The sequence below is a fragment of the Musca domestica genome, unplaced genomic scaffold (assembly GCF_030504385.1).
Source record: "Musca domestica strain aabys unplaced genomic scaffold, Musca_domestica.polishedcontigs.V.1.1 36, whole genome shotgun sequence".
Lineage (NCBI taxonomy): Eukaryota > Metazoa > Arthropoda > Insecta > Diptera > Muscidae > Musca > Musca domestica.
Window position 1 is genome coordinate 590,917 of NW_026712318.1, and position 12,855 is coordinate 603,771.

The 12,855-nt window shown below is 37.6% G+C and overlaps 1 protein-coding gene across 3 annotated transcripts in view; it reads left to right on the forward strand.

Moving 5' to 3' along the window:
• The first annotated feature begins 950 nt into the window (after window positions 1-950).
• Window positions 951-12,855, forward strand: part of LOC101895716 (PAN2-PAN3 deadenylation complex subunit PAN3-like) — an 88,608-nt gene continuing 76,703 nt past the window's right edge. For all 3 annotated transcript variants that reach the window (XM_059125997.1, XM_059125999.1, XM_059126003.1), the window contains exon 1: window positions 951-1,057. The gene's annotated coding sequence lies outside the window, so the exon portion shown is untranslated. The remainder of the gene's footprint in view (window positions 1,058-12,855) is intronic.

Genomic DNA, 12,855 nt, shown 5'->3' on the forward strand with positions numbered 1-12,855 from the left:
ACAGAAGAAGATGTATCAAGTCTGAATGGAATCGCATGTTAATTTTGCGTTTTATGAGCTTCATGGATACTCAAAATGTTGACCCTTTGTGGGGCGGTATCAGGAGGAGTGAACTGTCTACTAAGATTCGTCGAAGGTAGCACTCAGCACGGCCTTTGGGCCTGATAATATAAATAAAATATAAAGTTTTCTTCATTTTTTTTTCTGACAATAAATTCTCACTTACCTTACAAATCCTATTGGAATTCCACTTTTGATTTTCGAAATAGAATGCTGTTACAGAATGGGGGCTCTCTCCCAAAGAACAACATCAAGCAATAAAGTCCGAAGCCACACAGGGCAGTGTTCCTTCTTTGAAGTAAAACCCTGACACAAAAATGCAAAAATATGGTGCAGCTATTAAGTAAGTGTTTCTCGTCCAAGGCTGAACACAGCACGGCCCTCGAACAACGGCCTGGGAATACAAAAATACAGCCTCCTTCTATCTTTCACACAATATTCTTACTTACCTTTCACTCCTATTTTATCACCATTTTTGAATGTCAGAATACTATTAATGGCGGCTCTTACTTAAAGAACGGCTGCAAATAATAGCGCCAGAAGCTGCAGCCAAACACCAATGTAACAACGGCCGGGGAATACAACAAACACAGGTTCCCTTCTTTCTTTTTCACAAAATAAATTCTCACATATCTAACATCCCAATTGGAATTCTTCTTTTAAACATCTAAATAGAATGCTGTTACAGAATGGCGGCAATCACTCAAAGAACTCAACGTCAAATAACAACAACCGCAATCGGCCGTTAAAAACTAAACCAACGGCGGCAAAAATCACAAAGCCAACAGCTGTCATGGAATAACACTCTCTCATCCGTTTTGCTGATGCCTTTCTTTCTCTCTCTCTCTCACTTGCATCGACAAATCGAAATAATCGATTAATCGCAACGATAAGTCCAAAGTCGACGTAGGCATCCCATCTCTTTACAGTTTTACAAAGTTTACAGCTGTTGTAGACGCCAAGCGCGATTTTTTATGCAAAAGCAACATAAAACAAAGTAAATATCATTAAAATTGTAGTAAATATTTTGGAAAATTATCTTTGTGTGTTTTTGTATTGTCAAAGGGCGATGGAGAAAAATATTTTTATGCACGGAAAAAGTTCAATTTAAAGAAAGAATTCTCTGTGTAATGTGATGTGAAAATGAAATGCAATAAAATGTAGAGATGAGCTGTGTAAAACATAATGCAGAAACGAGAAAAAAATATCTACATACATAAATGTACCTAGCAAAAGAAAATAAAACAACGCCAAATAAAAGAAAATCAATTGTGAAAATTTACATAAAACCATGAAATAGAGGAATCGAATTGTTTTCAATGTGAAATAAATACAAAAATAAAATGTAATACCGTGAATGTGTTTTGCAAACAGCCAGGCAATAAAAGAAAATCGCAAAGCGAAAAGCCAAAGAAATTATTTTTGCAAATTCCCATCCATTTTTCTTTGCAGCAGCGCCATTTATTTTTGTGTTTGTTTTTTTACATTTTGCGGCAAGTTTCTGCTTTGCGATAACTGGTGGCTTGTTTGGATTTCGTGTCAAGCCGGAGTTTGATGTGAAAAATCTAGAAATTCGTAAAATGTGAAACATAAAACTTACCCTAGCGAGTTTTGGTTAATTTTTTTATTTCATTCTTTCTTAACTCCATTATTCTTAAAAAATACCGTGTTCATGTGAATGTGTGTGTGCTAGCTTTTCCAAATTTGTCCATTGTGAATTGCGTCTTACATTATTTTGGTGCTCGCTACCCCCACCACTTCAACAAAATCTCTTCACTTTAAGTTTATGTTTAGAAACGATCTTGTTTGTGTTGCGCTTTAGACAACAACATCAGCGCAGCAACAACAACAACACAAGATCCAAGTCAAACATCATTGACATGTTATACCAGTTTTTCTTTTTTTGTTCTACTTTTAACTTTGTGTTGAAAACAACAAACTCCATTTGTCTAGGGGAGGAGGAGAAGAAGAAGAAGCAATGTTTGGTGTTTTTATGATTTACTTTTTGCATTGCACTCGCCGACCTCTCTCTCTGTCCACGACAATTCTAATTTGATTTTTTTTTTATAAATGACCCCCTCTGAGAGTTGTTGTGTTTTCTTGTTTTATTTCATTTGTTTACCGTTATGGTTTGTTGTTGGTAAATTGTCTCTCAATTTTATGGGCAGCCGTAATGTACTGTTCAGTATGGCCAATGTTTTCTAATGGAAAAATCGCATTTTTTTGAAAATCGCTGTACATTTGAAAGAAACCTAACAAAATCGGTTTATAGGGTAAGGAATTAATGGTAGACGCTTAAGGATTTAAAATTACATTGTTGTTGAACAACCATATAGAAATTTGACGGTAGAAAGTAATACAAATGACGACAGAAAAATGCGAATGGAAGTTAAGACGGACAAGTCCAGAAAATCACGTACAGGGAATATTTTTTATATACCACTCTTTAATTCCATAACTACGAACTTAAATAAGTAGTTGCTTTGCTATAAGAGTAGGTTAAATTTAGAAAAAATACCTCTTTCGCCTTGAGCTTAGGAGCTTTATTATCACAGGTAAGTTTTCTTTTAAAATTGAAAGTATGGACGCAAAATCCATTTTTCAGTTCTATAGAATCGATTTATATTATATGGGTAGCAATAAGAAGCTTATGGCAATACCTAATACACTACAATAACTTGAGGTGAGATAAAAAAACTGCAACAAAGTCAATCGCCATAATTTTAACTTTATTTACGGAAATAGTACCAAATTTTAGAATAAGATTAGATTTATTCGAATTGGTCACCTTTGGCACAAATTATGGCCTTCAAACGGCCAATGAAACCATCACACGCTGCCCGAATGTTGCTCTGCGGTATTTTGGCCTATTCCCGGCGAAGCGCTTGCTTGAGGTGATGGACACTTAGGTATTTTTTAGTGCTAACCTTGCTTTCCACAATACTCCAGACACAATAGTCCAACGGATTGGAATCCGGAGATTTTGGTGGCCATTGTGCGCTGGAAATGAAGCGAGGAACCTCATTTTGTAATCATTCTTGGGTGGCGCGTTCCCAAGGCTTAAATACACCCTCCAGAATATTTTCGCGATAATATTCGGCATTGATTCTGATGCCACGGTCAATTAATACGAGCGAGAGCGACCATCGGCTGTTATGGCGGCCCACACCATCACCATGGCCTGCGCTTGAGTTCTGGTGGCCAACCCAAGGTGCACATTTTCAGTTGACCTCTTTGGCCAGTAAACACGATCATTTTGTTTGTTTACAAACTTCTGGACAACGAATGTTTTCTCATCGGAAAAAACCAAATTGGGCAGTTCACCACTTTTGGCCAAGCGAAGCAACTCTTTAGCATTTTTGAGTCTATTTTCTTTATTGCGGTGTAGGTTCTTTTGGAATTTCAATGGCTTGGGGTAAGCTCATTTTTTTCAATATTTACCGAATGGAATATTGCGATATGTTCAACTCACGAGCCATTTTCGGCCACTTTTTGAGTAGGAGCAAAATTCGTACAAAAAATATTCCCACCGGAATTTTTGTAAAGACACCTAGTTTAAAGCTGATATTCTTATCACACACAATTTTTTTCTGACCTTGATACTTTTTAAATAGCTGGCATTCGGCCGGGGCTTAAGATTTTCTCTTCTGCGTATGTCCAACACCGACTATTTAAACCAATTTTTTTTAATTTGTTGTTGTGACCGGGCTTACAAAAGTGAAGTAGAATTCTATCGGTAACATTTCGTTGAGAAAAAGATGATTCAATCTATTAAAAATCTTCGGTGGATGTATTAGCTTTTCCCTTTAATAACGTTTCAATGTTCATTTTAAACAGAATCTCAAAAGAAGCCAATTAAAAATAACGATAACACAAATAAAAAACGCCAAAGAGACAACATTGTAGCCAATGTTCTCTCACACTCCCTTTCTCTCTCTTTGCAATGTTTTGTTTTGATTGTGTTGATAACTCCTTCGTATTATGCTCCTGCCTGTTTTTTTATTCACTTTTTTGCATTTTCTTTTTATCCCCCTTTTATGGTTTATTATTGTTTTGTTGTACCTTTTTGGCAAAGGCTATGCACATACACACAATGTATTTACATGTGTATGTACATTGCCATGAACATGCACACACATCGCCAAAATATATACACAGAAGAAAATGGCAAACATGGCTGGCGTCTCGTCGTTGGTTTGCAGCTGTTGTGTTGTTATGGTTTGGTTTGTGTGTTTTTTTTTGTTTGTTGTTCTTTTATGTTGTCTGTCGACCTCTCCCTCGCGCTCTCCTTGCTCTCTTTATGTGTATTGTTGGTGCTATGTACATATTGCATTTACCTTGCACAATGCCTACATTCTATGTGTACCTGTAGGATTTATTGAATAAAGTAGTAGCAGCGACGGTGCTGGCTGCGGTGATCATCATCATCGGCGGGCAATAAGTATCGAATTGTCTTGTTCTGGCTGACAGACAAACAATTATCCGTGTAGCAAGTCAATGGTGTTTAAGAAATTCTAAAGAACACTACCTAACTTGTTCGATCAGAAATATGTATAAGTGAAGAAAACAATACATAGTCAGCTATATAAAGGATATGCACTGAAGGATGTGTACCTCGGTGTACAAAGTATCAAAAAGAGGAGATGGAAAACATAAACAACAGCTGTCGTTTGGACGAGAAAAAATGTTGCGTGTTATAAGATATCACCTGACGTTCCAGTTTAACCATTGTGTGTGTTGTTTGTAAGGTTTTGCAAGTTGTGGCCATCGCATAGAACATAACACCAAGAGTATAGGGATTTGTTTTCGAAATCGGTGGCTGTTGTAAAATTAATGAAATTTTTCAATTTTAACTTTTTTGAAGAGTTCAGCCAGGAAAACATGGGCACTAGTTCACAGCTCAAGGTCAGTGCTATCCACGAAATGCTAGGTCAAAAAATACTGCCTTATTGTGAATTATTTACAAATTTGTTTTGAAAAATTATAGGATAGGGTAAGTGCCCTGGGCTTAACTCTAGTTTAATAAAAACTCTTTCATTTTTTCGAAGGTCCAACAACGGTTACGCGAAATAAACCTTTTTTTACTGAAAACATTATTTTAATAAACTGGTTAGAATCGGGTAATGCGGATGGAAAGACCCATATCTCTGGACCCGAGAAAGGTATTAGCATAAATTGTAGCATTTTGGAAAGGTAAGAGAGCCAGCTATAATTTGCCATTAATTTTGTTGACCCCCATAATAGGTTCTTTCTGAACTTTTTGGGGGTTTTATAAAAAATCCGGGTCCAAAAAATAATAATTTTTGATAATTTTACTATAACCCATCATGTGACCACTTGTTGGATAGGTATTTTCATAAGCTTTCCAACGATACTATATTGTCTATATGGGGTAATAGGGGCCGTGTCCAGGACAGGTCTTGAACCCGGATTTTCTGGTCAAAAATCTGGGGTCAAGAAAAAAATAGTTTCCCGGAATCAGGTTAAAAATACCTACCTCTGGAAAAAATTTCGAAAAAAAACAAAGAGTTTTTACTAAACTAGAGTTGTTCCTTAAAAAATAGATTTGTTCGATTTGGTGGATGTGCGGTGATCGACACTTTAGTATTTTTTAGTTCCAACCTTGCTTTCCAAAATACTCCAGACACAATTCGTATTGGGAATTTTTCGTGGCCATTGTGCACTGGAAATAAACGAGGAACCCTCTTTTTTGTAACTATTCTTGGGTGGCGCGTGCTGAGTGCGATGGTGCTGAGTCCTGTTGGAATGTCCGAGGTCTGCGGCCAAATTTTTTGCGTGCCCAAGGCTTTAATACACCCTCCAAAACATTTCGCGATAATATTCTGCATTTATTCTGATGCCATGTTCGATTAATACGAACGGATAGCGCCCTTTGGCTGTTATGGCGGCCCACACAATCACCATGGCCGGCGCTTAATTTCTGGTGGCCAACCGAAGGTGCACATTTACAACTGACCTCTTTGGCAAGTAAACACGATCATTTGGTTTGTTTACTAACTGCTGCACAACGTATGTTTTCTCATCGCAGCGGAGAAAACCAAATTCGGCAGTTCACCACTTTCGGCCAAGCGAAGCAACTCTTTAGTTCTTTTGAGTCTTTTTTCTTTCTGTTGCGGTGTAAGTTCTTGCACTTTTTGGAATATCAATGACTTTACTCCGACTTCATTTTTCAATATTCGCCGAAAGAAATATTGCGATATGTTCAGCTCACGAGCCATTTTCGGCAACTGCGGCGCGGGTTTCGATCAAGTCGCTTCTTTACTTTTCGAACCATTTCTGCTGATGTTGCTTTTGTACGCTTGTAAACAATATAATGAGCTGTCACTGGAATAATTTTAACAGCTGTCGGACGAGTGGCTTAGAAATGACAGAAGCCTGAAGTTGGTTGCAGTTTTTTCATCTCACCCTTAAAGTAGAGTAAGCAGTCGATATATTTAAATCCAGAAATATTTATGTTAGACATAGGTCAAATATAGTTGAACTCATTCGGTACCTCCCTCATAAACTTTCATCATTTTGAATAATCATATCGTATGTCAAAATATATAGCTTTTGTTGGATATCCCGTAGGAGAGCTATAATACCCCTATTGTCCGAACGACCACTGAAAGATTTTCGATCTTGGTATGAATTCCCGTAATACCATATATCTATAAATTTCAAGTGGAATTTGTTCAATCTGTAAAAGTCCTGTCAAACATGTCCTAATCCGCATAAGGCTTTAAGAAGAATTTATGCAACTTTTTCCAAATTGACATCCCTTTCTAAATGTTGCAAATGTTGCACTTATTTCTAATTACACCCCACTAAATGAAGTTAATGTCCTCCTCGTTTCTGCACCTCTAAGGGTAGCTGTTATAAATATACGCTAATTGAACTCGATGTTTAACCTCGACGTTAAATTCATTCCTGTTCCAGAAAATGATAATTTACCCTAGCCACGGACGATGGATGTAGGCAACTCAGCCAAATGGATGGATGTGAAACGGCGGAATTCCGCTTCAATTATTTTTTATTGCTTTGCTCGTTTTTTCTCCTTACTCACACACACACACACACCCATTCACACTTGCCTTTCCAGCCCCTATGTTGTCTGTTGAATATCTTCCCATGGGCTGCTGATGATGGTCTGTCTATGTCTATGGAAATCAAACAATTCTCTGGAACACCAAACCAAATGTGGCGGTGTTTGGCCACTGTTGTCCTCAACAACAACAATTGGACTCCCTACCTTTGAAATGTACCCATTATAGACATGTATTTTTGTTTTTCTCTTTATGGTGTTTTCTTTCTTTTTTGCAAATACCTCTCCCCCTTTTCCCTGTCTTCCTACCACTTTGTTTTGTTATTCTCTGTGGCCGTTTATGTTGTGCCATCATCATTACCACCGATTTCTTTTTAGCATTCCTGGCACTGTCAGGCCCCCCCTTCATTGTGTTTGAGTTCGGCATGGGACTCAATGACAACTCTCTCGCTCTCTCTCTCTGCCTGTCCGTCTCTCATTTTCTGTTGATATTTCCCTAATACCCAGAGTAGTTTCCCATCGACTTTAGTTCAGTTGTCAAGTAATGACTCCCATGGAGATTTCCAGCTATTGTTTTGTTCTGTTTTTCGCAATATTTCTAAACGAATGCCAGTGACGTAGGAGGTTATTGTATTTTGTTTTCGAATTTCACTCCCTGGGTTTGTTATTCTTCTTCTAAACATCATTGTTGATGATTTCTCTGTAATTTTGTCGTGTCTTGTCTTCTCGCACAGTGGAAACTTTAGGGCATATAAATTGTGAAATAATCAAATCAAATGATTATTATTTGATTTGACCATTGATTTCCAGAATTTATAGTTTTTTATATTTTAGTTTTACTCTGGTGAGTACCAAGAAGAACCAAGGCTGTACCTAGAAAGAACCCATGAACGACTAGTTCACATCAACTAATTCATTGTTCATTGATTTGCGAAATTTTTGTAAATTTCGAATATGACAGATCACCGAATAACCGAATAAATTGAATCAGATTTTTTGACAAAAAAAAAAAACAAACGAAAGCCAATCCACCTAAGATAAATATAAAGTAAGTTTTCTTACTGAAAAAAGTAAATGAACTAGTTCACTAATTGGAAGCTAAGATCTTTTCCGATGTTTTATCTCAATTTCTGATCAAATATTCTGTGGATAAAGATTGGAAAAAATAAACAATTTTTAGACAATTCCGTTGGAAAATATGGCGAAAATGATCAAAATACCGAATATCGGGGGGAGGTACGGGTAATATGGAAGCTAACAAAGACGTGGACCTATACACCACCGCCAGCGGAGATAGAACCTATTATGACCTATAAATACCGCTACCGGAGATGGAATCCACTATGACCTATAAATACCAATTTTAGAAAAATCCGCAACGAAAATCATCCAGTACCGAATATCGAGTGGTACCGTTATATGGCGGCTACACCAAAACGTGGACCGATTTTCTTCCTAGACACAATACAAATTGTTCTACCAAATTTTGAAGCTCTACGTCAAATAATGTGGACCTTATCGTGATTTCAACAGACAGACTCACGATACAACTCACATTGTTTTATCATGAATACTTTATAGGGTCTGCCCTTCTTTTCAAGGTGGAGGGTATAATGGTAGGTATAAAGTGAATTTTTCTAATGACACCCAGAAAAACGAAGTTCGATAAATTTTCAAATAATTTGCCCCACTGTGCAATGCTCTATACCTATATTTACAAAAATAAACAAAAACAATATCTACACCAGACGTAGCATAAATTGCATTTATGTTTTACATCCTGATCCTCCCCAATATAATTTGCAGTGTATTTATTTTAATAGGAGAGTTAGAGTGTGAGTGTATGTGTCGATTTGTAAAACATAAGAGAGCATAGCTGGACAAGTGTCATTGCCAGAGATGGGAAATGTAATGTTTCTCTTTCATCGCTTTAAGTCTCATGGCGGCAATAACTGCTTCATTTCTCTAGGCAGTATATAAAAAATAGTCTTCTTGGTTAGGTTCCTTAAAAGACTGCTTATAGTGGTAGGCCAGAGGAGTGGTGACAAGATTCCCCCTAGTTGGCTTACCTTAATAACTTTGTCCCTTGTAACTACGTCGTGAAGTCGGCAGCTTATCAATCTATTCCTCGTCTTCCCCACTTTAAAGAAGACAGCATTCGAGACATAGAACATTTGGTTGAAAGGTTGTCTCACCACAAGGTGGGTGCCGTCCTCTCGTTCTTCCTTGTCTCCCACCTTTTAATGTCCAAAGTCTTGTTTTGAAGGACTGCCGAGGATATTCCAATATCTTCTTACTGAACTGGTCTTCTACAGTCATGAGGTGATCTTTATGTAGTTTGCCGGAACTATAGTGCGTGTTGAATCCTGCATGGAACAGGTCGTCTCTGTAGAGTAAGTTTAAATAAAAATGGCGACCCCTTTTCATGTTCCGCGGCCCTCTGTTATTCTGCGTTGGGTGTGTATCGTTAGCAGCAACTACAGATGTCCGAGTCTGCGGCCACGCTCCCTATGTTCTTTTTGTGGCTTTCTTTTTAGAAAAACGTTTTGTAAAAATTCTGCTCCTCTGGGGATCTGATCCTCTTTTCTGCTTTCGAAAAAATAGAGGGAGGGCTCTGAATCTTTTGGAGATCTTGCTGCCCCGAACCCTCAATCTACCTCCTCGTTATTTTTTCAAAGAAGGCTTCGTGGCGTTCTGCTCCCTGGTGATCTGATCCTCTGTTCTGCTTTCGAAAAAGTGGGGAGATGGCTCTTGCCTTCTACGTTGGCTGAGGCAGTCTTCTGTCCTCTGTCATATCTTGCCTTTGGCTCCTTATCGTCACCATTTCCAGATACCTGGACGAGTTTTCCTGCAGCACTGACGGGTGAAAACTCTTTTTCTTCTTCGAAGAAGGCTTTTCGGCGTTCTGCTACTTTGGCGATCTGATCCTCTTTACTGCTTCCAAAGAACTGGTAGGAGCATTCTGGATATTTTGGAGATCTTGCTGCCCTGAAGCCTTAGTCTTCCTGCTTATTATCCTGAGCTTTTTAGAAGAATTCTTCACGGCGTACTTCTCCTCTGGAGATTTGATCCTCTTTTCTGCTTTCGAAGAAGGGGAGAGGGGTTCTTCCCTCCTGCTTTTGCTGAGTCTCCTTTGCAGCGACTACAAATTTCGAGTCCCAGTCTGCGGCCGCCCCACCCACGTTCTTGCTGTGGCTTTCTCTGTCATTCCATGTCTTTGGATCCTTATTGTCTCCATTTCCAAGTACCTGACCTGTTTTGAGTGCTTCACTGACAAGCAAAAAAATCTTTCTTTTGGAGATCTGATTCACTTTTTGTTTCCGAAGAAGTGGAGTGAGGGCTCTGGATGTTTTGGAGAACTTGTTGCATTGAAGCCTCAGTCTTCCGTCTCTCTTCCTGACACGTATAACTTATTTTTGCTCGTGGTCTTCTATTGACAATAGAACACCTCAGAGTCCCCTAACAGAAGACCACAGAGTCCTCAGGTTTCTCTATTGAAAATATAATACCTAACCGTCCTCTACTGAAAATAGATAACCTCACGGTCCACTATCGAAAATAGGAGAGCTCACGGTCCTCTATTAAAAATAAAAGGTCTCAGGGTCCTCTATTGAAGAACCTACGGTCCTCCATTGAAAATAGAAGACCTCACTGTCATTTTTGAAAATAGAAGACCTCACTTTCCTCTATTGAGGATATAAGACGTTACGGTCATCTATTGAGGATAGAATACCTCACTTTCCACTTTTGAAAATAGAAGACCTCACAGTCCTCTATTGACAATAAAATACCAAAGGGTTCTATATTGACAATAAAGGACCTCAGGGTCCTATATTGACAATAGAACACATCAGAGCCCACTATTAACAACAGAAGACCTCAGGGTCCTGTGTTAAAAATATAAGACCCCAGAGTTCAAACGGTCCTCCATTGAAAACGGAATATCTCACGGTCCTCTATTGAAAATAAAAGACAACTCGTTCCTCTATTTAAAAGAAAAGGCCTCACGGTCATCTATTGAAAACAGAAGTCCCCACGGTTATTTATTGAAGGATAGAACACCCTACGGTCCTCTATTGAGGATAGAAAACCTCACGGTCCTCTATGGCAATATAAGATCTAAAGGTTCTCTATTGGCAATAGAAGACCTTAAAGTCCTCCATTAACAATATAAGAGCTCAGAGTCTTCACAACAGAAGACCTTTGGCTCCTGTATTGAAAATAAAAGACATCGTCCTCTCCTACTGAAAATAGAAGACCTCCCGGTCCTCTATTGAAAATAAAAGGCATATCTACCCTCTATTAAAAACACGGTCTTCTATTGAAGACAGAAGACCCTACAGTCCTCCAATAAAATAGAAGATTAAAATAGATGTCCTCACTATTGAAAATAGAAAACCTAACTGTCTCCTATTGACAATAGAAGATCCCACAGTAACTCGCTTTTCCATCCCTGACCTATGTTCTTTCGGTTTTGATTTTATTTGCAATTTTTATTTTGATTTCTGTTTTTCTCTTCTGTTTTGATGAAGAAGTTTCGTGGAGAGCCGCCAGCCAACCAGGCCGTGAGTGAGCACAACACACAACAATCTCATTGGACGTACCAGTCAAAGGAACTCTTTTGTCTTCAGTTTCATTCGATACCTTACAGGAGAATGTTGGTGGCGGTGAAACAAATGCATATCTCCGATAAGCGCGTTATGGGCATATGACCGATTCGACCCGACGGACCAAATGTAATTAAGTGATGTTTGTAATTTTGTATATGTGTATGTTGAAGGAAATGTTTTGAAATATTTTAATAACATCAACATCAACAATAATAATAGCAGCAATAAAAATAAAACAAAACATATTTTGCATTTATTTCAAGACCACGAAGCAAAGATTTGTGGTTTATGTGAACATCAATAACAAAAAAAAATAAAAAAAATCTGAAATTTCCTGATAATTCCAATAATGATTTTTATGTAAATTCTTTTTTTTTTTTTTTTTTTGTTATCCAGCAGCAATATGTGTGCATATTTTTTTAAACTTTTTTAAATAAAAGATTAAAATCAAAAAAGTAAATAAAAAAAATGTAAAAAATCCTTCGTCCCAACAACGTAAATCGCATTGAAAATAAGTAACAAAAAAAATCACGAAAAAATTTTAAACAAATGACAAACCAAATAACTCGTAAATAAAGTCGTCTAATATAAACAAATAGTGTACCCATCGAAATTGAACATCAACAAGAACTTAGCAACAACAACCACAACATCAATTACATTTAAAATCAAATAAAAAAATGTATGTAAAGTCAATTACAAGGTATATGTAAAATACGTAACCTATCTATCTACAGCAGAAAAGTTACTTCTATTTTACTTCGTTTTGTAAATGTCAGACGGATATTTACATATGCCAAGTGAACACAAACACATGAACATGCATGCATAGATATACAGACACACACACACACACACATACATACATACATCAATTTCCTAGTCCTTAATACATACCGTGATAGATACATACAGACAGATATTTGTATATCCTTATTAAATATCCAACCGAGTTTTTGTTGTGATAGACTGGCGGTCTCAGTCAGTCTGTCAGTCTGCTACAACAACAACACCAACAATGATTCCAACATACCAAGGAAACATTTTGCATAGAATCAACCACAACAACAACACCAACATGACAACAATAATGTTATGTCTATCACAACAAGTTGGGAGATTGCCAGAGAGAAACAATTT